Source organism: Dermacentor variabilis, chromosome 8, assembly GCF_050947875.1.
Source record: "Dermacentor variabilis isolate Ectoservices chromosome 8, ASM5094787v1, whole genome shotgun sequence".
NCBI classification, from domain to species: Eukaryota; Metazoa; Arthropoda; class Arachnida; order Ixodida; family Ixodidae; genus Dermacentor; species Dermacentor variabilis.
The window spans coordinates 85103673-85126547 of NC_134575.1; the positions used below are offsets into that span (position 1 = coordinate 85103673).

The 22875-nt window shown below is 42.4% G+C and overlaps 1 long non-coding RNA gene across 3 annotated transcripts in view; it reads right to left on the minus strand.

Annotated features, from left to right (window-relative positions):
- LOC142591156 (uncharacterized) overlaps positions 1-21030 on the minus strand; it is a 33329-nt gene extending 12299 nt beyond the window's left edge. Inside the window, exons 1-4 of one of the 3 annotated variants that reach the window (XR_012830364.1) lie at positions 20878-21030; positions 20714-20771; positions 17792-18025; positions 4471-5142 (exon numbers count right to left, since the gene is read on the minus strand). This is a non-coding gene — a long non-coding RNA (uncharacterized LOC142591156). Of the gene's footprint in view, positions 1-4470; positions 5143-8796; positions 8811-17791; positions 18026-20713; positions 20772-20877 lie in introns of those variants that run through there. The other 2 variants (XR_012830365.1, XR_012830363.1) reach the window with 2 other exon arrangements.
- Positions 21031-22875: the final 1845 nt, after the last annotated feature.

Here is a 22875-nt window from a genome sequence, read left to right on the forward strand (position 1 = left end):
CTAGCGCGGGCTGTTGCCTCTTGGCCAAGCGAAGCGTATTGCCTTGTAAATATACTTGTAAATAGCTTTTCGTTGGTGTCTTCCTACGTAACAATATGAAGAAGACTTAGCAGAAATAGTTTAGGTATTTTTATAACATGCACACCCTATTCGTTAACAATGGCTTATTCAATCAAAGAGAGTGACAATCTTCGTAGAGCAAAATCTACATCAGTTTTTCATTGCAATATACGTATTATTAATAAAAAACGTAGACTTGCTTTCTGCTTTCCTGTCGCTACATGAACATTCGCTCAGTGTCATTGCGACAACTGAGACGTGGCTGCGGAAAAGTGAAATAATCAGTCTTCCAGGTTACAGAACAGAATAAACCGCGCGCGACTCACGCTCACGCGGGGGTGCGTTGCATTGATAGTAAAAGATAATATATCGTATAGTACAGTTGCAGCGGCCACATATAGTGGCAATGACATTGAATCCCTTTTCATTCGGCTAGAGTGTGACGTCATCATTGGTGCAGTTTATCGGCCACCGAGCTGTAACCTCGCTGGATTTCTCAATAAGCTGGAAACAATTTTCTGCGCTGTGTCAAAGCAGCGAAATGAACCAGCGATTACAGTAGGGGACATGAACATGAACACATATTACATGCATAACCGCGACTATAGCTATTTGTTGCAATCTTACAATTATCGTAATTTAATTACGTCGCCGACGCGTATAACTAAGCAATCTTCGTCTTTAATTGACCACGCATTAATAAATCTAGACACGGCGGTTACCGGTGGCGTTTACCAAGAGCCAATCTCTGGTCATCTACCTATCTTTGCCGCTTGAGATCATCCAACTAGAACTAAAGAAATAAGAAACACCATTGAAATGAAAATAGATTACAACCTTTCAAGAGAAGAAATCCTTCGCTATAATTTCAGTGAAATCTTGAACGAGGATATCGACATTGAAATAAATACCCTAATTGCATATCTTAGTATCGTCGTAGATAGGAGTAATCGCAAGGTCTCGAAGGATCGCCATGATACGTCCATGTGCCCTTGGATGACAGAGCACATACTTCAAACACTTAAGGCCAGAGAATGCTGGCATGACAAATGGCGCCATAATAAAGATAATATATGCTACTAACAGCAATTCAAAGTACAGCGTAATAAATCTGTCGCTATGATTCGATCGCGCAAAAGGGCCTATTATGCTCACCTAATTACACAGACCGCTGGTAACACAAGCATTCTCCCCAACATATGCTACGCACCTCGAGCGCCTCTCAGCAGTCCTGGACGTTTTTCGGCGAGCCGGTCTGCAACTCAACGCGTCGAAGTGCCAATTCGGCCGTCGCCAGATTACCGTCCTTGGACATCTCGTTGACGCGAACGGAGTGCAACCGGACACTGGCAAGATCCATGCTGTTACGCGCTTCCCTGTTCCAAAGTGTGTCAAGGATGTGCGCAGCTTCATCGGCCTTTGCTCGTACTTCCGCCATTTCGTGAAAAATTTCGCGGCCATAGCACGACCAATAACCGAGCTTTTGAACAAAGACGCCCCTTTCCAGTGGGGCGATAACGAGGCCTCTGCATTCTCGCTTCTAATCGACCTTCTCGCAACGCCTCCCGCTCTGGCCAATTTCGATCCCTCTGCGCCTACCGAAGTCCGTACTGATGCCAGCGGTCACGGAATCGGCGCAGCACTGGCACAACGCCAGCGTGGCCACGACCGTGTTATCGCTTACGCCAGCAGGCTCCTCTCGCCCGCGGAGCGCAACTATTCCATCACTGAGCGTGAGTGTCTGGCCCTAGTTTGGGTGGTTGCGATGTTCCGCCCATACTTATATGGCCGACCCTTTTCCGTTGTCACGGACCATCACGCGCTGTGCTGGTTATGCTCATTGAAAGACCCCACAGGAAGACTTGGTCGCTGGGCCTTACGCCTCCAAGAATATTCGTTCTCTGTCACCTACAAATCTGGCCGACTACATGAGGACGCTGACTGCCTGTCTCGCTACCCGGTAGACGAGCCTGACGACGCCGACAGTAGTACCGCCGACGGCATTTGCTCTGTGTCTGCCTTCGCTAACATCGCCGATGAGCAGTACCGAGACCTATCGCTGCGAGTAATCATCGAGCGTCTGCGCTCTGCACCTACCGACGCATCCGTTTGCCTATATGTCCTCCAGGGCGGCATTCTGTACCGGAGGAATTTCCTCCCTGATGGCCCTGATCTTCTTCTTGTCGTGCCAAAACATCTACAACAGACTGTGCTCTTTGAGATGCATGACGCACCCACTGCAGGACATCTTCGGGTAACCCGAACGTACGACCGCGTCCGCCGCCGCTTCTATTGGCCTGGTCTGGCTCGCTCCGTCCGACGCTATGTTGCTGCCTGTGATCCCTGCCAGCGTCGGAAAACACCTCTGGTGCTACCTTCCGGTTATTTACAGCCGATCACTATCCCTGTGGAACCATTCTTTCGTGTTGGATTAGACCTCCTCGGTCCCTTTCCCACGTCATCCTCTGGGAACAAATGGGTAGCCGTCGCAACTGATTACGCCACCCGATACGCTATCACGCGAGCTCTCCCTACCAGTTGCGCCACTAAGTATAAGTATAAGGTTATGTACCCACTGCAACATGGCTTTCATCCGAATCATTCAAGTTCATCAGCAGTGTTAACGTGAACTCGAATCATTGATGAAGCTTTTCAAAATAATATACTTGTGTGTGTCATAATCCTGGACCTAAAAAAATCATTCGATACTGTTGATCACAACATACTCTTACATAAACTACAACATTATGTCTTCCGCGGTTGCTCATTAGATCTTCTTACTGACTACCTTCATGAACGAGTACAAGTAGTAAGAATGAACAATATTGCATCATCGCCTAAGCATACGCGCGCTGGAGTCCCTCAAGGATCCGTCCTTGGACCCCTTTTATTTTCATTATACAATAACGAGTTCCCACTTATTTTTGGTACAAGTGAAACCCTTATGTACGCCGACGACGCTGGTATTGTAGTGACAGCCGATAACCCTTGTTATCTGGAAACTAAAGCAAACGAAGAGTTGAAAAAAGCAATTGAATGGTTCTCAAAGAACAAACTTACGATTAACGTTAGTAAAACCAAGTATGTGGTTTTTCGAACCCGTAACAACACCTTTCCTGCTAAATCATTAGATTTAGAAATAAACGATTTTCCATTAGGCGAAGTCAACTCATTTCAATATCTTGGCGTGATTTTCGACAGCAATCTGCACTGGCAAGAACAAATAAGCGCAGTTTGTAAAAAGCTCGCATCAGGATGCTATGCACTCTCACAAGCACGGCATAGTCTCGATACTAACACACTGAGTATTTTATATTTTGCACTCATCCATAGCCATATCACATATTGTAATGAATCATGGGGTACGACATACAAAATTATTTTGAACCTGTACGTAAACTTCGAAAACGCGCCCTGAGAATAATTACCCATTCACGTTACGATAAACCAAGTCCGATTTTATTAAATAGAATGAATATGTTGCCGTATGACAAGATACACGAATTAAAAATTGCCACGTGTGTCTTCAACATTCCTACAGACAACCTCCCTTTTCATGTTTCTATATTTTACTCATCTTTTCGTGCCACCAGAAACCAAACCTGCGGTAATTTTAATCTTCCTCCAACTAAAATATTCACGGACAACTTTTGCTACAGTTCTCTGGGTCAAAAATTTGGAATAAACTACCAGCAGAAATGAAACAAGCAAATAAGTTTTCATCGGTACTTAAGAAATACTTGCTTAGCCTCAATAATGCTTTTCAATTGTAACAATCATGATGTCCTTCTTTTTTCTTCGGTAACTCGCTCACACTTGCTGAACATATCTTAGTGTTTCGATTTTGTCGAGATTAATAATGTGTGTTCATATTAATGCAGAAACTTGCCTGCAATCCTCCTAACTAGTGTGTTGTGTTTATTTAGAAATGTTTGATAGTATAAGATGGTTTTCGCTGTTTCGCATTTCATTGTGTACGCTCGTGCAACTTAATGGTTTGTGACAAATATGTGTATGCACGTGATGTATTTTATTTGCTTTGTACTTGCAATTGTTATTCATTTTTCATTGGACCCGCAACTAACCTGTGGCTATGGGTCCAACCAGTTCTGGTATTTCTGTATGTTCTATGTCTGCAAATAAAGAATTGAATTGAATTGAACTTGTCTAATTCGAAGGTCACGATATCGAAAATTGTATTTCTGAATTGTCAACTGTACTCAGATGCGAAAAGCAAGACACATAGCCTAATCGTTCTTTATTAACACATCTTATATTTTTGCTCGCACAACCTACCTTTTAACGCTTACTTATTTTTTCAGTTCAGCAGCCGCAAGGAATTATTTTTTTGCGGACTTCACATTGTGAAGTTCTTGCACTGCTTTTTTTGTAAAATTGTCACCACAACATTTCATTCGGCAGGCTGGTAGTGTTCCGTCGTCACGATGAAGGCTTTTACGAGTCGACCGAGTGAAAACATACGCACAAGTGTGTTCGGCTGCCGTGGTAATTACGATGTATTTTTATATGCTACTAGCTTCCGGTGGTATCGCCACTTCCTGCTAATGCAGTATTGCGAAGGAAGTTTACTTCGGCAGCATGATTACTGCGAAATCGATAGTCTCTTCTCACTGATTTTAGAGTATCTTGGTCAGAGCAACAAAGGAAATTGCGTAAAACCGAGAAATATGATTGACTGCTCGGGCTTGAAACACAGGCGGCATACATTTCCATTCCTAACGTAATATTAATCGAATTTGAGAAATGACTCTCTAAATCTTGCTAGAAGTTGGCTATATGACCTAAGAGCTTCTATGGTCTGCATTCCGAAAAATGCCGTTACAGGATTGAGCAAAGCGCGATTCTTGTTGCTGCCACCTCTGGCTTAAGCGTTTGGGTCAACTGCGTCGAGGAAAAGGAGCCCAGGAGTCCGTGTTGGCGATTCCAGATGGCTCCACAGAGGCAGCGTTCTCTTGACGATGTGAAAGGAGCAGAAGCTACATCGGGCAGCTGTTGAATGTCGCCTCTGTGCCGTTAAAAGAAATGTTCAGTGCGAGTGTCGGTTAAAGGAGATGCGCGTATCTGAAATATGAAGAAAAAAAGAGAGTGTTTGATGGGGGGAGGGGGAGAGTAAAATACCTGCAGTGTTTCCTTAGTAGATGTGGCGTTGCCCTGCTAAACACGAAGTCGGAGGATCAAGCCCTGGCCGCGGTGCGGCTTTTCTAAGGGCTAGAAATGCAAACTCACCCTCGTCTACCATGCAAAGGGAGCACGGTAAAGTACTTCAGGTGGTCTAAAGGGTTCGGGGTCTCTCACTACGGCGTGCCTTAAGAGTATTGTGGTTTTCGCACCTGAGACCCCAGAATTGATAATTCTTATCGGATTATCAGTTTCTCAGTAGGGAGGCTTTCGATATCACAAACACCGTGAACATTGGAGCCAATGCGATGGTGAGAATCTGTGTGTATTTCTGTTGCACGTGACAGATGCCGTGGTTGCTTAGTGGTTATGGGGTCGGGCTGCTAAGCACGAGGTCGCGGGATCGAATCTGCGCCACGTTCGTGGCATTTCGGTGGGGGCGAAATGCGAAAACACCCGTGTACTTATATTTAAGTGCACTTTGAAGAACCCCAGGGGGTCCAAATTCTCGCAGTCCCCTACTGCGGTGTCCCTCATAATCAGAAAGTGGTTTTCTCAAATAAAACTGCATAATGAAATTTTTTACTGCACATGACATGCGAGATGAGTTCAACATTTCGCGTTGACGAGAGCCACAGTTATTGATCCACGTTAAGCGAGGCGCATGTACAGATGCCGGACCGTGTAAAGCGGAGCCATAAAGTTCGACATCCATGCTATTCGCTGTCGTGATTGCAGTGTTGCTTTTCGTTGGGGGGTCCTGTTCAGCCAACAAAAGCTCAGATTATTATATTCGAACTGCGGTGTTGCCACAGAATATCTACAGAAAAAGGGGAGTACCATCTGGCGCAACACCGCACATCGATATTATGCGCTCTGAGGAAAATGAACCGTTTTTGAGCCGGGATATTTTATACATCTTCGGCAAGATCACTTGGTAGCGGCGTCTAAATTAATTTTGAAAACTGACGTATTCATACAGGGTCTTTCACTTAGTTCAAGGCAAACATTAAATATATGCAAATGCTTCGTAGCTGGACCGAACCAAGGTAATGTTGCTTGCTGTCACTTGGAGATAGATACTCAGATACTTTTTTGCATTCCACCTCATTATATAATTATTATCTATTAATTATTCAGCTGCTCAAATATACCTAGATGAAAAGTGTGAATCAAAAAAATTGTAGAGCAACAAGAAAAACTCCCCATGGAGCTTTCTGTTGCTCAATAAGTGCTATATAAGGGTGTTTTTCCAAGGGTGAAAGAAGCCCACAAATACACGCAAAGTGACTCGAGTGGCCAGTCGCACGGGGTTGGCTTGCTGCATGCGTTGCTGCCACACGCTTGATAGGTGCGCTCAAAGGGGGTGGGGAGGGGTAGCTGAGCACGCGGTAACGTAACTGGGCATATATTAGGCGGGACAGGAGAGCGTCGCCCCTAGCATATGAGAGCTCAGGCCTCGCTTAAATGGGCATAAAAACAGATTGGAATAGTTTTACGTTATACTCGCTCTGGGGACAGAGACACCCGGCCGCTGAACGTACTGCCGCGGTCGCTTCCCTAATATGCAGTTCTCTCACATCACCATCAGCCTACATTAACTTGTTTTGCGCTTCTGCCGTAGGGAGTGACTCGCCGCTCGGCCCGCTGAAGCGTATTCTGGTGCACTCTAAGTGCACCCGCCCAAGTTGCCCCGTGTGCACCGGCGACTGCATTGATTGTGCAGGTGCATTGTGCATGCGTATTTAGCTTTAACAAGTGACTGGAATATGTGAACTCATCTCGTTTTAAATTTTAACCTTAATATTACTGCTACATGCTTTGCTTCATATGCGACCGTACTCTGGTAAGCACGCTGAAAGGGTATTTGCTAAAGATTAACAAAGGTGACTCACACATCTTATGCGTCACATCCGAGAGAACAATATTTCTAGCTCGCGATTTTTTTAAGAGAGCTGCGATTGCGCTCCTTGCCTGTTGCTCCTCTCCTCCGGGCCGCTGAACTATAACGCCCAAGACATAAGCTATCATTTTCCGTGTTGTTGTGAGGTACGTATATGCCACGATGAGACTTCTGTTCTGGTGATTTCAAAAAGAATCATCATATTCGGCGTGCCTAATTTCCTTCTTAGGCGGCTACAGACGGGGTAATTTTAAAAAATAAGATCAGGACGAGCATGGACGGTGTACTGGGGTGGGTCAATGACATTTTTATCCCATGTTTTCTGTTTCTTTGCGGACTGAACACGAGGAACAGAGCAAGGAAACACATCTTTGTTAAAAATTGGGCCAGACTCGTGCTGACAGGGGAACAAGTGGTTCCGCGCATGGTTTTTGTAGCATTACACATTGAAAAGGAGGAACACAGCAAAACAAAACCATTTGTTTCAGTGGCATCACCTGTCTGACCCATTAGGTTAATAAGTATGAGGTTGGTCAGATACCTATGTTAGACACTCCGAAGTGTGGTTCGTGGTTTTCCGGGGCTCACCAATATGCATTAATTTTCATTGTATTTTATGGTGCTTTTATGGTCTTGCCATTATTTCTGTCAACGCGACCAGATGGTGTTCACCCCCGAAATTTAGGTCAGATATTCAGCGTTAAGATATCAGATGGCATGGTATTCAATGAAACCCGTGAACAGAAAGAGTCAATTCGAGGCCAGGAAATACGTCGTGTAAAAGAATGTAAATACTTTGGTATATTCATAAATGAATGCGATAGATATCTGGAAACACAGAAAAAAACAAGGACAGCAAAAGGGAAGAGAAATGTGGTCCTGATGAAACACAGGGCGCTATGGAGATACAATAGGTACGATGTCCTTCGGGGTATGTAGAATGGTTTAGTGGTTTCAGGACTTACATTTGGAAATGCGGTTGTTTGTTTGAAATGAGGGGTACAATCAGGACTGGATCGCAACCGAAGGCCAGCAGGAGTCCTCGCATTGGGTGTTCACGGGAAGACTACAAATGAAGCTGTGCCACAGTGAAAGGCGCAGTAAAATTTATTATCTAGAGTCACTGTGGAATATGGAAGAGAGTACAAGTTCAGGTGGAGCTTTCAGCCATTTGTACAGGAAAAACATTTATTCTTAGTGGAGGGAAAGAAATAAGAAGTTTACCAGAGATTATGTCATCTGTATGGTGAGCAACATGACAACAAGCAACATTAAGCGGAAAGTCAGATAGGGTGATATAATGTCGTGAGTGGCGACAATTGAAAGGAAACCTGATATGAGTACCTCCTTAAGAGGAAAAGACGAAATTAGGAAGCAAACAATTTATGATAACTTCAAGATAAGGTCCTTACTTTTCAAAGTAGTATCAGGTTGCCTTAGAACTCGTAAATGTTAAGCGAGATATAAGAAGAAAGAAGCAAGTGCTTGCAGCGGTAAAGCAAGGAAAACGATGGAGCATACTTTATTAGAATGTCAGCATGTCTGGCCAGCGGCCGATTTAGGCCTCTCTGGCATTTATGGACGCTCACAGCATCCATCCATCCATCCATACATCCATCCATCCATCCATCCATCCATACATTAGGCTGGCGCCCCTCCAGGACAGCGTACGTAGTTCTTGCGTACGGCATGTGGTATGCTTCCTTTCCTATGTGACAAAACATCAGCTGCTGGGCTGCACAGGTAGCGTGCTTGCATGTGACATTGTAACAATTACAATGATTCATAACCTGAGGAAAGCACTTGGAGCTGGTGTCTTGTCAGCGCTCTTGTCACGTACGGAGAAGGCGCACATAATCATGAGCCAGCAAAATGGCTCCAAACCGTGTATTTAGCGTCGAGGACATCAAAGCCCGAAAGAATCGTCGTGCGGAACAGGAGTGCCTTCCTTAGGTAGCGAAACGTGGTGTAAACCGCCAATGTATGTATATGTCGTACACGTTTATTCTTATTACAAAAAATTCATTTACGTAGAGCCCCACAATTCAATTAAAGCTTGACACTATTTCCAAGATGTGATATGCCGTGTTGGGCAATGATAATGCTCAATTCTACCAGAGATGATAAAAACGGCCGCACAACAACGCCTCACGCAAACGCGTTTAGCGCCGAAATCCAAAAATGCCTTTAGGAAAAAAAGAATGTCTCTCTGTGTGTTCTGCGGGCTACGCAGACAAATAGCTGTGGTGCACGCAAGATAACATTTAACATGAACTCACTACTCTCCTATTGGACTAAACGCTGAAGAAATTACTGAATCACCGCTGCCTCACTGTTAATTATTGTCCATCAAAGTGAACACCATACAAATCACCATACATCGATTGCCGCAGTTCACGGGAAACGCATATTTTTGTTTATGGGTCCAACTTATGTTCTTTTTTGTACGTGTCAGAAAAAAATTGTGTATAGTTTCCGACTGCTTGTTCAAAGTGTTACGTAATTGAAATATTTTAACCACCATTGAGTGCTACACCATGCATGTCATCACTCTCGAGAGGTATCAATGCGCCATTTAGACATAGCTTTCTGGCCTATTGTTTTCCTACATACATATTATTGCGACGAATGTCTATCGGCAGGTCTATAAGTATGCCCTCTATTCGGCCAGAAAGTACCGCCAGTCGAGCGTCCAAGCAGTCGACATATTTGTGAAGCAACGCCACTTAAACGTCACAGAAGATTACAGCTCCACAAAACTTCCCTACGTTAGCAATTTGTGTACCAATCGTGAATGATAATACATAAGCTCGGTATGCCATCCGAGATACCGAGCACAAAAATAAAAAAGGTATTGCAATAAACAGCAGCTGAGTGGAATTCATCGTAAATAAATTCCCCACAAAAGTTTAGAAAATTGCTGGTCTATAAGTCTATAGCGAAGACCTCAGAACTGTGGAAGTTACGGCCGAGTTAAGGCAAATTCAATTATTGTTGCACAATTGATGACCGTGTAAGATAAGTGGGAGAAAAAAATAACTTTTTTGAAAGCTGAACACCCGAGTTATTTTCGTGTCTAGCCAGTGTCATCAAGAGTTTAACAACCATACTGAATTTTTTTTCCTTTTTATGCTGTCAGCGCACATTAGACGTTTTCACCGCAATCGTGCGGATAATAGAAATTGCACACAACAAGAGGAAAAAAAATATCAGGAATAATAGAATAGCGTATAGTTGTACTTGTTTGTTCTTCCCCATCTTTCAAATATTTCTACTGTCCTAGAAGTTCTCACGATGTTCGATTGTAACATTATTTCCTGTTTACATTAGCTTTTTACTGCTTTATTCTTACGACACTACAAAATACCAGTATGAAGTACTTTGTTTAAGTACAGTTTCTCCCATTCAACTGATTGAATCCTTCTAATTAATTTGTGTTTTTGCAACAATTATATATTACCGAATTCCTATAGTTAAAAAATATTTTATCTCTGCATTAATGATATTCATTGTTTTGAAAGCGAGGGCAATTGGTTACAGTTGCTAATATTTCTTATTAAATCCTAATATTCTTGTGTCTACAGGTGCCGGCTTTTTTGTTCGTGTGCAAAAGCAATACTCAGTTACCTTCGTAAACAGTGCCTTTTCTTCTGTGAATGAAGGAATGAGTTCATTGTAACTTCAGAAACTACCACACCAAATCCTACTTCAAATAGTACGCAAATCAGGACTTGAAGTAATGTTTAACTACCATTACTAGCGAGTTCGCATTGCGGGTTCTTTCGATACGCAAGTCAGATCCAGTAAAAAGTGATAGAACATTAGAAAAAAAACAAATAAATTTTTCTGTGCATATTTTTTGTCTCAGTGAATATGATTCTTCCCCATTTTCTCCTGAAGTAAAATTATGTGTGCCTGAGCTGCCAGCATTGTAAGAAATTAGAATTTAGGGGAAGCATAATTTGCAGGAGAGGATGGAAAGTTATATGGCGTTGCGATTTAAGAAGTGTGCTTTTTTTACTGGCAACTGAAGTTTTTCCTGGGCCTGCTCGTATTAAAAAGCTTTATTGAATAATAAACAAGGTTTAACACTTCTGTTTTGTCTGTTTCGTTTTTGTTTCATAGCACTTTCCTTTTTTTGACATCGTACTTCTTTTTTACTCTGCAAAATATACCCTGCCAATAACTTTAAGGTCTGTGGGCATACAGACCACAAACGTTTCACTCTAGCTGCTTTACTATAACGCTATTCTTAAACTGAATTCATATGCTGACCATGCGCCTGCTAAGTTAAATCATTTGAGTTTCTTGCTGCATGAAAATTTCGATGTGAGAAGGCATACCTTATAATCTATGCATGCAAATTTTGAACACGTTCCGTGATTCCTATGTTCAAAGTAGTATTTGATGAACCTAATTGCCCGGTAGTCAACTCCATCTTCAGTTCGTCTTCCTTCTGTCTGGGTGAATTCTTTCAAATAGCAGATAGCCTAAATAGTGTAATAAACTTGGCTATATTCAAATGACCTAAACAATTAATTTAAATAAAATTGATATCCCTGGTTTAACATAGCTTAGCTACGCTGTGAATGCGAGGCATGCAGGAGTGAGTGACCCAAGATTGTTTACCACCTGCAGTTCTAGGACCTGCACCTATTGCTATGCGCAGGAGCGACTTCGCCTTTCGCCCTTAATGAAATGCGGCAGCGCTAACTGAGCTACCGAAGAAGGTATTTTTGAATTGTCTCTCATTGTAGTTGCGTAGGCTGACTGATGGAATAATCACATTTTCTTCGGAATCGGTCAGTGGAATCGGTCAGTGGAATCGGTCAGTGGAATCGGTCAGTTGACTCGGTCAGTGGAACGTAGAGCAGCCGCTAAGGCTCGCATAGATGCGATACTGCGAAACAACAGTCTGGTCACGCCTTCAATGTCCGAAGAAATACTGCTCACAATGCAAATTTAGAGGATAAACTTCGCGAAACGGCGCTTCGATGCACACTGAACACCTTGGGCGCGAAGCGGCATGGCGCCAAGTTCTCACGTCTTTAATTGCACGAGGCGATAATAAATTGCCACTAATAAATGTACAGTGCTAATAGTGAAACCGATAGACGACAGAGAAGTTCTGCAGGACAACATGCACGAGAAAAATTCTAAAATTTGGAAGGAAGAAGGCCAGAACATTCTCTTACTTTGGTCAAAGCTCCTGTAGTTAAAGTCAATGGAAGCGATTAAAATGTTTAGTTAATTTTTGTGCTAACACAGTCCCTGTAAAAAATCTACGGAAGCTATTACAATAGTCAAGATGCGTAATGGTGAGCGATGACTAAGCTTTCAATTTATATCTAATAACAAATTAATTGATGCCTTGTTCAATGCTGGGGCATTAAGCTAGCACCTTCCCCTCAAGCAATTAAAGTATAGCCTTGCAACTTTGCGTGGCCACTCTATAAATCCAAGCATATCATTACTGAATAGTCGGTACCAGTCACAAATGGTTTATACACGCACATATCACGGACTTCATGCTGAGAGCTGCTCACTACAGCAATCCGCCATCTTTTTTCTCCTTTCCGAAGAGCCCGCAGGCATTGTGACCCTTCCGGGCTGTGTTGTCAGCCTGCGCCTCCCTTTCTCTTTCCTGTCAAATGTCTATATCCTTTCAAAACAAATAATAATAATAATAATAATAATAATAATAATAATAATAATAATAATAATAATAATAATAATAATGATAATAATAATAATAATAATAATAATAATATATTATTACTAATATAAATATGATATTTTATAATATAAAAATAACATTATTATTATTATTATTATTATTATTATTATTATTATTATTATTATTATTATTATTATTATTATTATTATTATTATTATTATTATTATTATTGGGGAGAGGCACGCAAAAGTATGATTATGTTAGTACTATCGTAGTTTTAAGGCCCTAAATACTCATTCATATTATTTGTCGGATGCTCTCTGTTGCTTCACGGACTTGTCTGGAGGAACAGAGCAAAGGAGAGCTACATTGTGAAAAACCGGCCAGACTCGTGGGATAAGGAACAAATGCTCCAGCCCATCTATTCTGTTGCTTTACACAACGGACTGGAAGAACCGACCAAAGCAAAATAACATCTTTGTTAACGTACTGTACCAGTTAACAAACTGGTCCATATTCGCGCGACCGCAGGAACAAGTGCTTTAGCGCATGTATTCTGTTGTTTCACGCCGTAGGCTGAAAAAAAAGGAAAATAAGACCACATCTCTCTTAACAAGCTGGACCAGACTTGTGCTGCGTCAGGAAGAAGTGGTTTAGCGCATCTATTGTATTGTTTTAGGCAATAGACTGGAACAAAAGGAGAAAACAAGACCGCGTGTCTGTTAACAAACTGGGCCAGATTCGCGCTGCCACAGGAACAAGTGGTTTAGCGCAGGTATGCTATTGTTTGACGCAGTAGACTGGAATAACAGAGCAAAACTAGACCACATCTCTGTTAACAAGCTGGGCCCGACTCGTGCTGTGACACGAACAAGTGGTTCAGCGCATGGTTTTTGCAGCGTTACACATTGAAAGGAGGAACACAACAAAACAAAACCATTTGGTTTTGTTGCATCACCAGTCTGGCCCATTAGGTTAATAATTATGGGACTGGTCAGACGCCTGCATTAGTCATTCCGAGGTGTTGTTCGTAGTGTTCTGGGGCCACCCAATATGCATAAACTATGGTGGTCTTACCCCACGTGCCCCAGGATTTCTGGCAACACTACCAGATGGCGCTCACCCCCACAATTTAGGTCTGAAATTTAGTGTCGAGAAGTCACATGGCATGGTATTTAATGAAAACAGTGAACATAAAGTGTCAATTCAAGGACAGGAAATCCCTGGGGTAAAATAATATAAATACCTCGATATATTCATGAATGAATGCATTAGATGTATGGGAAACACGGGGGAAAACTACGAAAGCACAGGGGAAGAGAAATGCGGCCATAATGAAACACAGAGCGCTGCGGCGATATATAGGTACGATGTGCTTCGAGGTATGGGGAATGATTTATTGGTTTCAGTACACACATTTGGAAATGCGGTTGTTTGTTGAAAATAAACGGTACAATGAAGACTTCATGGCAACCCAGGGTCAGTAACACGCCTCGCATTGGGCCCTCACAGGAACAGTACAAATGAAGCTGTGCAGGGTGATATGGGCTGGACACGCTTTGAAGTGAGAGAAGATCACAGTGAAATAGAATATGAAGAGCGACTGAGGAATATGGAAGAAAGTAAAAGCCCTTCGGGAGTTTGCCAGGCATTTGTACAGGAAAAACATTGATTCACAGAGGAGAAAAGTAACTTGGAAGTTTACCAACGAGTATGCGACCTGTAGGGTGAGCAACATGGCAACAAACAACATAAAGCGGAAAGTCAGACAGGCTAATATAATGTCATGGGTGACGGCAATGGAAAAGAAACCTGCTAAGACTGACTACTTAAGAGGAAGAAACGTAATTAGCAAAAAAAATTCATGATAACTCAAAGAGAAGGTCGTTACTTTTCTATGTGGGTCAGGAGGCCTTAGAAGACGCAGTTATAAGGCGAGGTATAAGGAAGAAGAAGCATGTGCTTGTGCGCTAAAGCATAGGAAACGATGGATCATGCTTTAATATAATATGAAGATATTTGGTCCGCTGCCAATGTAGGAAATCCTGGCGTCTCTAGACGTCCATAGTATCCCTCCATCCATCCACCAGGTGCCACTGCAGTAAGACATATGTAGTTTTTGCGTATGGCGCGTGCTATGCTTCGTTTCCTATGTGACAAAACATCAGCTGCTGGGCTGCGCAGGTCGTGTGCTGGGATGTGATATTGTAAACATTAGGATTATTCATAGTCTGAGGAGAACGCTTGAACTGGCGTCTCCTCAGCGCTGCGGCCACGTACGCAGAAGGAGCACATAATCATGCGCCAGCAAAATGGCTCCAAAGCGCGCATTCAGCGTCGAGGAGACCCAAGCCCGGAAGAAGCGTCGCGCGGAACCGGAGTGTCTTCGGTACGCTGCGAAACGAGGTGTAGACCACGAATGCGTCTACACGGCGTATACATTTAATTTTATAACAAAAATTCATTCACTTACAGCCCCACAATTCAATTAAAGTTTGACACTACTTCCAAGATGCGATGTGCCACGTCGGGCAAAGATAATGCTCAACTCTCTCAGAGATGATGAATACGGATGCAGAACAGCGCCTCACTCAAACGTGCTTAGCACCGAAATGAAAAGCTTTCTTTAAAAAGCAGCATGTATCTTTGTGTGAGCTGCGGGCTACGCATAGAAATAGCAGTGGTGCACGCAAGATAAGCTTTAACATGATCTCATACTCTCCTATTGAACTGAACGTTGAAGTAATTGCCAATATCATCACTGGTAATTATTGTCCATCAAAGTTAACTCCATACAATTTACCAGACATCGATAGCCACAGTTCGTGGCAACCACGTATTGTTTTCGTGCTCCGACTTGTCGCCTTTGTTGTACGTCTCAGGGATGAATTGCGTATTCTTTCTCACTTCCTATTCATAGTGTTACCTAATTGAAATACTTTAACCTCCAATGGGTTTTACACCGTACATTTCATCACTCTCGAGGGATATCAATGCACCATTTAGAGGTAGCATCCTGGCCTTTTATTTTCGCGTATATATTTTGATGTGAGGAATTTCTATCGACATATCTACTAAATACACCTTCTATTTAGTCGTCAGTATCGCCAGTCTAGCGTCTAAGCAGGCTACATTTATTTGAAGCAATGCCACTCAAAGCTCGCAGAAGATTACAACTTCACAGTATTTTCCTACGTTAGCCATTTCTGTACCAATCGTAAATGATAATGCATTAGCTCAGTACGCCATCCCAGATCCCGAGCCCTTAAAATAAATGTATCGCTATAAAGAGGAGCTGACTGGATTTCATCGTAAATTATTGCCGCACAACAGTTCAGAACATTTCCGTCATTAGGTCTATATTGGAAGCCTCAGAACTTTCGAAGTTACGGCTTAGCTAAGGCAAATTCAATTCGTGTTGCACAATAGATTAGCGGGTACCACTGTGAGAAAAATATAACCTTAAATTAAAACCCAGTACACGATTTGTTTTTGTGTCTAGCCTGTGTCCTAAAAAGTTTGTCAACTATACTGGAATTATTTTCTTCTTTTTATGCTACCAGCACACTTTACGTATCTTCCCCGCAATCGTCCGGGTGTTAAACTTGCAAAGTACAATAGAAAAAAAAAACATGCCAAAATCAGGAATAACGGACTAAAGTACCCTTTACCTGTACTTGTATGTTCTTCCCTGTCTTTCAAATATTTCTTCGTACATTTTCTACTAAAGTAGAAGTTTTCCCGATGTTCGATTGCAATATTATTGCATGTTTATATTAGCCTGTTGCCGATTTATATTTAAGGCGCTGCAAAAATCCAGTATGGAGTATTTTAACTGCAGTTTCTAGCATTGAACATATTGAATCCTTTTATTAAATTTGTGTTTTTGGAACATATGCATATTACCCAATTCCTGCTGTTCAAACATATTTTAGCACTGCTCTATTGATATTGGTTCTGACACCGAATTAGTTGCAGTTGTTAATATTGGTTATTAGATCGCAACCCTTTTTTACCTACAGGTGGCCGCTTTTCTTGTTGGTATGCGAAAGCAGTAGTAAGTTACCTTCATAAACAGTGGCTTTCCTGCTGTGAAAGAAGGAAGAAGTTCAATCCTTCTTCAGATCTCGCCAGATCCTACATCAAATAGCACAGAAAATTTGACTTCAAGTATTGATTAACTACCATTACTAGGGAGCTTACTATACGTGTCCTTGCGATACAGAAGTCATTTGCAGTAAAATCTGATATATTATTAGAAGAATACAAATAAATTTTTTTCTGCACTTTCTTTTGTCTGTGTTATTCTGACAGTTCACCATGTTGTCTTAAAGTAAAAAAGATGCGTGGCTGAAATACCAGCATTGTAATAAATTCGAGTTAATCAAAAACATCATTTCCAAAAGACATTGCAAAGGTATATGACGTTGCCATTTCAAAGTGTATTGTTTTTACAGGCAACCAAAAGTCGTGCTGCAGCTTTTGGCATTAAAAAGATTTATTGAAATATAAACAAGGTCTAGGAATTCTGCTGTCGTTCAATTTCGCTTTTCTTTCATAGCACTTTCCTGCTTTTTTTTTGGTCGTCGCGCTTCTTTATTTCTCTAGAAGATACACCTCGCCGGCGACTACAATTTTTTGGGCATTAAAACAACAAACGTTGTGCTCTTGCTGTTGCACTACAACGCTATTCTTAACTGAATTCATACGCTGGCCATACGCCTGCTCACTTAAATCATTTCAGTTTCTTGGTGCATAAGAGTTTCGATGTAAGAAGGTATACCTTATAATGTATGCATGTAAATTTTGAACAGGTTGTGCGATTCCTATGTTCAAAGTCGTATTCGATGAATATATTGCCCTATAATCAACTCCGTCTTCAGTGCGTCATCGTTCTGTCTGAGTGAAAACTTTTAAATTGCAGAGAGGCTAAATATTATAATAACCTTGGTTATAATAAAATGACCTCAACATTTAGTTTAAAGAAAATTGATATCCACGGTTTAACATACCTGAGCTACGGTGTGAATATGAGGTGCGCCGCAGTGAGAGACCCAGGACTGTTTACCACATGAAGTTCTCTGACGCTCACCGATTGCTATTTGCAGGAGCGATTTGGCCTTTTGCCCTTATTGAAATGCGGCAGCGCAGATCGATCTACTGCAGAACGTATCTTTGACTTGTGTCTCATCGTCTCTTTCGTATCAAATCGATGGAATAATCACGTTTTATTCAGAGTCCACGTCCTGCAAAGTTTTGACGCCATCAGTGGAACCAAGAGCAGCCGCTAAGGCTCGCGTAGATGTGATACTGCAAAACAAGAGTCTCGTCAAGCGTTCAATGTGCTAAGAAATGATTTTCGGAATGCAAAATTAGAGGCCTAGCTTGGGCGCCAAGCGGCACGGTGCATGTAATCACGTTTTTAATTGAACGAACCGACAAAAAGGTGCCAATAGTAAAAGTACCGTGCGAATGCTGAAAAATTCAGAGAGAGGTTATACAGGACACGATACACGAGAAAAATTCAAGAATATCGAAAGAAAAAGGCCAGAACTATTTCCTATTTTGGTCGATGTTCCAACAATGAAAGGCAATGGAATTGATAAAAATGTTAACGTAATTTTTGTGCTAAGCAAATCCCTGTAAAAAAAATACGTAAGCTAATGTAATAGTGGTGATGCGTTATGTTGAGCGAAGGCTCAGCCTTCGCTTGATGCTTAGAACAACTTAATTGATGCCTCTGTCAATTCTACTGCCTTAGCCTAAGACTGTCCTCGCAAGCAGTTCTTCACGTACAGCCGTGAAAGCTTACGTGGCAGCTCGATAAACCCAAGCATATTATTGCTGAATAGTCTGTACAAGTGTCTGCATGGTTTATACATGTGTATATAGCGCGACGTCATGCGGAGAGCTGATCACTACAGTGATCCGCTATCTTTTCTTTTTCTTTTCACTTAGCTATAACTTAGTATCGCTGACCCCCAACCAGTGGGCAGGAACCAGAAGGGAAAGCTTCGGTTTGAATCTTGTTTTGCAGTGTTGCTCATCATATAATATATTTTTAAAACTAATAAAAAAATTATTATAGGCACAATCGATTGCCATTTATCACCGACCCGTCTTAAATTGGATGTCGATAAAGTGTCATCATCATCGAACCGTAGAAGAGGAATCCAGCTGCAGTACACCGTTTATACATAGGTTGTCCGCACCGTGGTAATATATCGTAAAGATATATTGATTCAATGATAGCGCCTTACCGTGGGCAGTCACAGGGAGTTGGGTTCCACCGCATTTTAATTCATTTCCGATGCGATTAAGCTTCTCATGTAAATCATGCGTATTTCTAGTACGCATGTTTTTGAGACGCGCCTGTTTCGAAGGCATCGGACCATTTCTTTATCGTGTGGCCTATCAGAGTTACCTTTGACATACTGGCGCCGCGTACACAAGATGCAATAGAGCGAAAATCAAGCATTGCGTTTATATCAAGTACGTGCGACAGAATGGGCAGTAAGTAGGATACACGTCCTTGTTGCAATGTAATGTTTGTATAATGATTATTATACTCACGCTACATTTCAATTCACCATTCTTTCCCGTTCCCGTCCTTGCCATACCTTCATAGATAAATGCGATGTGCGGCTGCAATGGCCTTGCGCATATATTTTTTGTAGTGTATCTAAATTCATGATTATTGAAGGCGGACTTGGGAGCCTTTCTTCTTTCTGAGATAAAGCATTATGGATAAATCGTCGGCTGTTATTGCCAATATAAGCGAATAACTGCAAACGTCTAGAGGCCAGCAATATTGAGACATGTGGACTTTGCTCTTAATAAATATATCTTATTTTGTTTTACTATCTGCGTTGGTCTTCCTGGTAGTATTGCGAATTGACAATAAACAGAAGACGCAGTTTCCTGCGCACTGCAGGTGAAGAACGCGTTTTCATGATATATATGGATGTTCAGTAAGGTCTACATACTATCTTGTTTGGTAAACGAAGGTGCATGTGACAAAGGAGTTCACACGTGTTGAGCTACTACTGCATCACTGCCGACGAAACTGCACCTGGAATTTTCTCTCAAATCATAACGTGATCGCGAACTTTCGAGGTTTCCTCATGCTGAAGGATGCGTTTAAATCATTCGCCTTTTTCTATGTTTCTGTTGCCTCCTTCCCGAAGGGTAGGCAAGCGTTGTTACCCTTTCGGTGTGAATCGTTAGCCTGCACCTCACTTTCCATTTTCTGTCAAATGTGGATAGGTTTTCAAAGCAAATAATAATATTAGCAGTAATATCTTGCAGCAGAGGGCTGTACTATTATAACGTCACTGCTATTGCAGCTTTCATGCACTGAATACTCGATGGCATTGTTTATAGCCTGCTCTCTGTTGCATTACGTACTGGACTGGAGCAACACAGCAAAGGAGAACCACGTCTGTGTCAAAATCTGGGCCATTCTCGTGCTGCCAGAGGAACACGTGCTCTAGCCCATCTGTTACGTTGCTTTACACACCGGACTGCAAACACACACAAAAGCGAAATCACACCTTTGTTAACATACCGGGGCAAACTCGTGCTACTACAGCAATAAGTGGTTTAGCACATGTATTCTCTTGTTTGACGTAGTAGACTGCAACAACTGTGCAAAACAAGACCGCACCTCTATTAACAAGCTGCGCCAGGCTCGTGCTGCGAAAGAAACAAGTGGCTCAGCGTATGTATTCTGTAGCATTACACATTCAAAAGGAAGAGCACAGCAAAGCAAAACTATTTCCTTTTGTGGCATCACCCGTCTGGCCCATTAGGTTATTAAGTATGGGGTTGGTCAGAGGCCTACATTAGACACTCCGAAGTGTTGTTCGTGGTGTTCTGGGATCACCCAATATACATAAATGTTTCGGTCTTTAATGCTGCTTTTATGGCCTTACCAAGCGTGTCGAATTTCTGGCAACACTACGAGATGGCGCTCAGTTCCGCAATTTAAATCTGAAATATAGCGTTGAGAAGTAACATGACATGGTATTCAATGAAAACAGTGAAGAGAGTGTCAAGTCAAGGCCTCGAAATACCTCGGGTTAAAGAATATAATTACCTCAGTATATTGATAAATGAATGCCATAGATATCTTGGAAACGCAGGAAAAAACACCGGCAACAGGGGAGAACAGGAAGGCGACCATAATAAAACACAGCGCCGTGGCGATGCAATAGGTACCATGTGCTTCTGGGTATGTGGAATGGTTTAATGTTTTCACGACTTATATTTGGACAAGCGGTTGTTTTGTCTGAAACCGGGGATACAATCAGGACTCGATGGCAGCCGAAGGTCAGCGGGACGCTTCGGATTGGTCGCTCACGGAAAGACAACAAATGAAGCTTTGCAGGTGGATATGGGCTGGACACGCTTCAAAGTCATAAAAGGTCACAGTAACATTCTTTAAGGAGAGCGACTGAGGATTGTGGAAGAAAGTAAATGCGTCGGGGAGCTTTCAGGTGTTTGTGAAGGAAGAAAATTGATTCGCAGTGGAGGACAATAACTAGGAAATTTAGCAATCAGTATGCGATCTTTAGTGTGAGCAACATGGCAACAAAGAACATTAAGCGGGAAGACAGAGAGGCTGATATCTTGTCATGCGTGACGGAGAGGGAAGAAAACAGTAACTACTTAAGAGGAAAAGATGAAATTAGGAGGAGGCATAATCTTTATTAGTTGATATGAGCCGACGGTAAAATCGTCAAATGAACAATTCCTGATATCTCGAAGAGAAGGTCGATAATCTCGAAGTGGGATCAGGATGGCTTAGAACACGCACTTATAAAGCGAGATATAAGAAGAAAGAAGAAGCATGTACTTGTGCACGAAGGCATGGCAAACGATGGAGCAATCTTTATTAGAACGTGAGGATATCTGGACAGCGGTCGATTTAGGCATCTGTGGCAATCTCTGGACGTTCATAGCATCCATCTATCCATCCATCTGGCTGGTGTCAGAGCAGGAAGGCATACCTAGTTCTTGCGTATGGAACGTGCTATGCTTGCGTTTCTAAGTGACAAAATGCAGCTGCTGGGCTTGGCAGATCACATGCTGGAATGTGATAGTGTAAACATTACAATTTTTCGTAGCCTGAGGAGAGCGCTTGGAGCTGGCGTCTCCTCAGCGCGCTGGTCACATGCGCACAAGGAGCACATAATCACGCGCCGGCAAAATCGATTCAAAGCATGCATTCAGCGTCGAGCACACGTAAGCCCGAAATAAACGTCACGCAAAACAGGACTGTCTTCGCTACTTAGCGAAACGTGACAGCGAATGCATGCATACGCCTTAAAAAGTTTTAGAACGAAAGTTTTTTTCACGTATAGGCCCATATGTATAATAAATTTTGACACTACACACAAGACTGAATGTGTGAGGTGGGGCAACAATAACGCTCAACTCTTTCAGATATTATAAACACGGACACACAATAACGCCTTACGCAAACACGTTTAGCGACGAAATCCATACCTTTCGTAAAAAAAGCATGTCTCTCTGTGTGTTCTGGGGGCTACGCAGACAAACAGCAGTGGTGCACGCAAAATGACATTTCACATCAACTATTTACTTACTCTCGTATTGGACTAAGCGCTGAAGAAATTACTCAATCGACGCTCACATCACATGTAATTATCACTCCGATGCCGATTGCGTATCACGGGCCCCTATTGACCCGCCGCCGCAAGATGACGAGAATGACGACGCATTTCTTGGAATCATAAGCGCGGAAGACTTCGCTGAACAGCAACGGGCAGACCCGGAGCTAAAAGGCCTCGTCGAATATTTGGAAGGGCACACCGACGTTGTCCCCAGGGAATTAAGCGCGGATCATCTTCTTTCACGCTTGAAAACAATCTACTCGTGAAGAAGAACTTCTCACCAGTCCGCGCCAACTACCTTCTTGCTTTTCTGTAGGCGCTGCGTCCAGAAGTACTGCGCGCCCTACATGACGATCCGACCGCCGGGCACCTCGGCTTCTCCCGGACGCTATCGAGGATACAAGAAAGGTATTACTGGCCACGCCTAACAGCCGACGTCGCCCGTTATGTCAAGACAT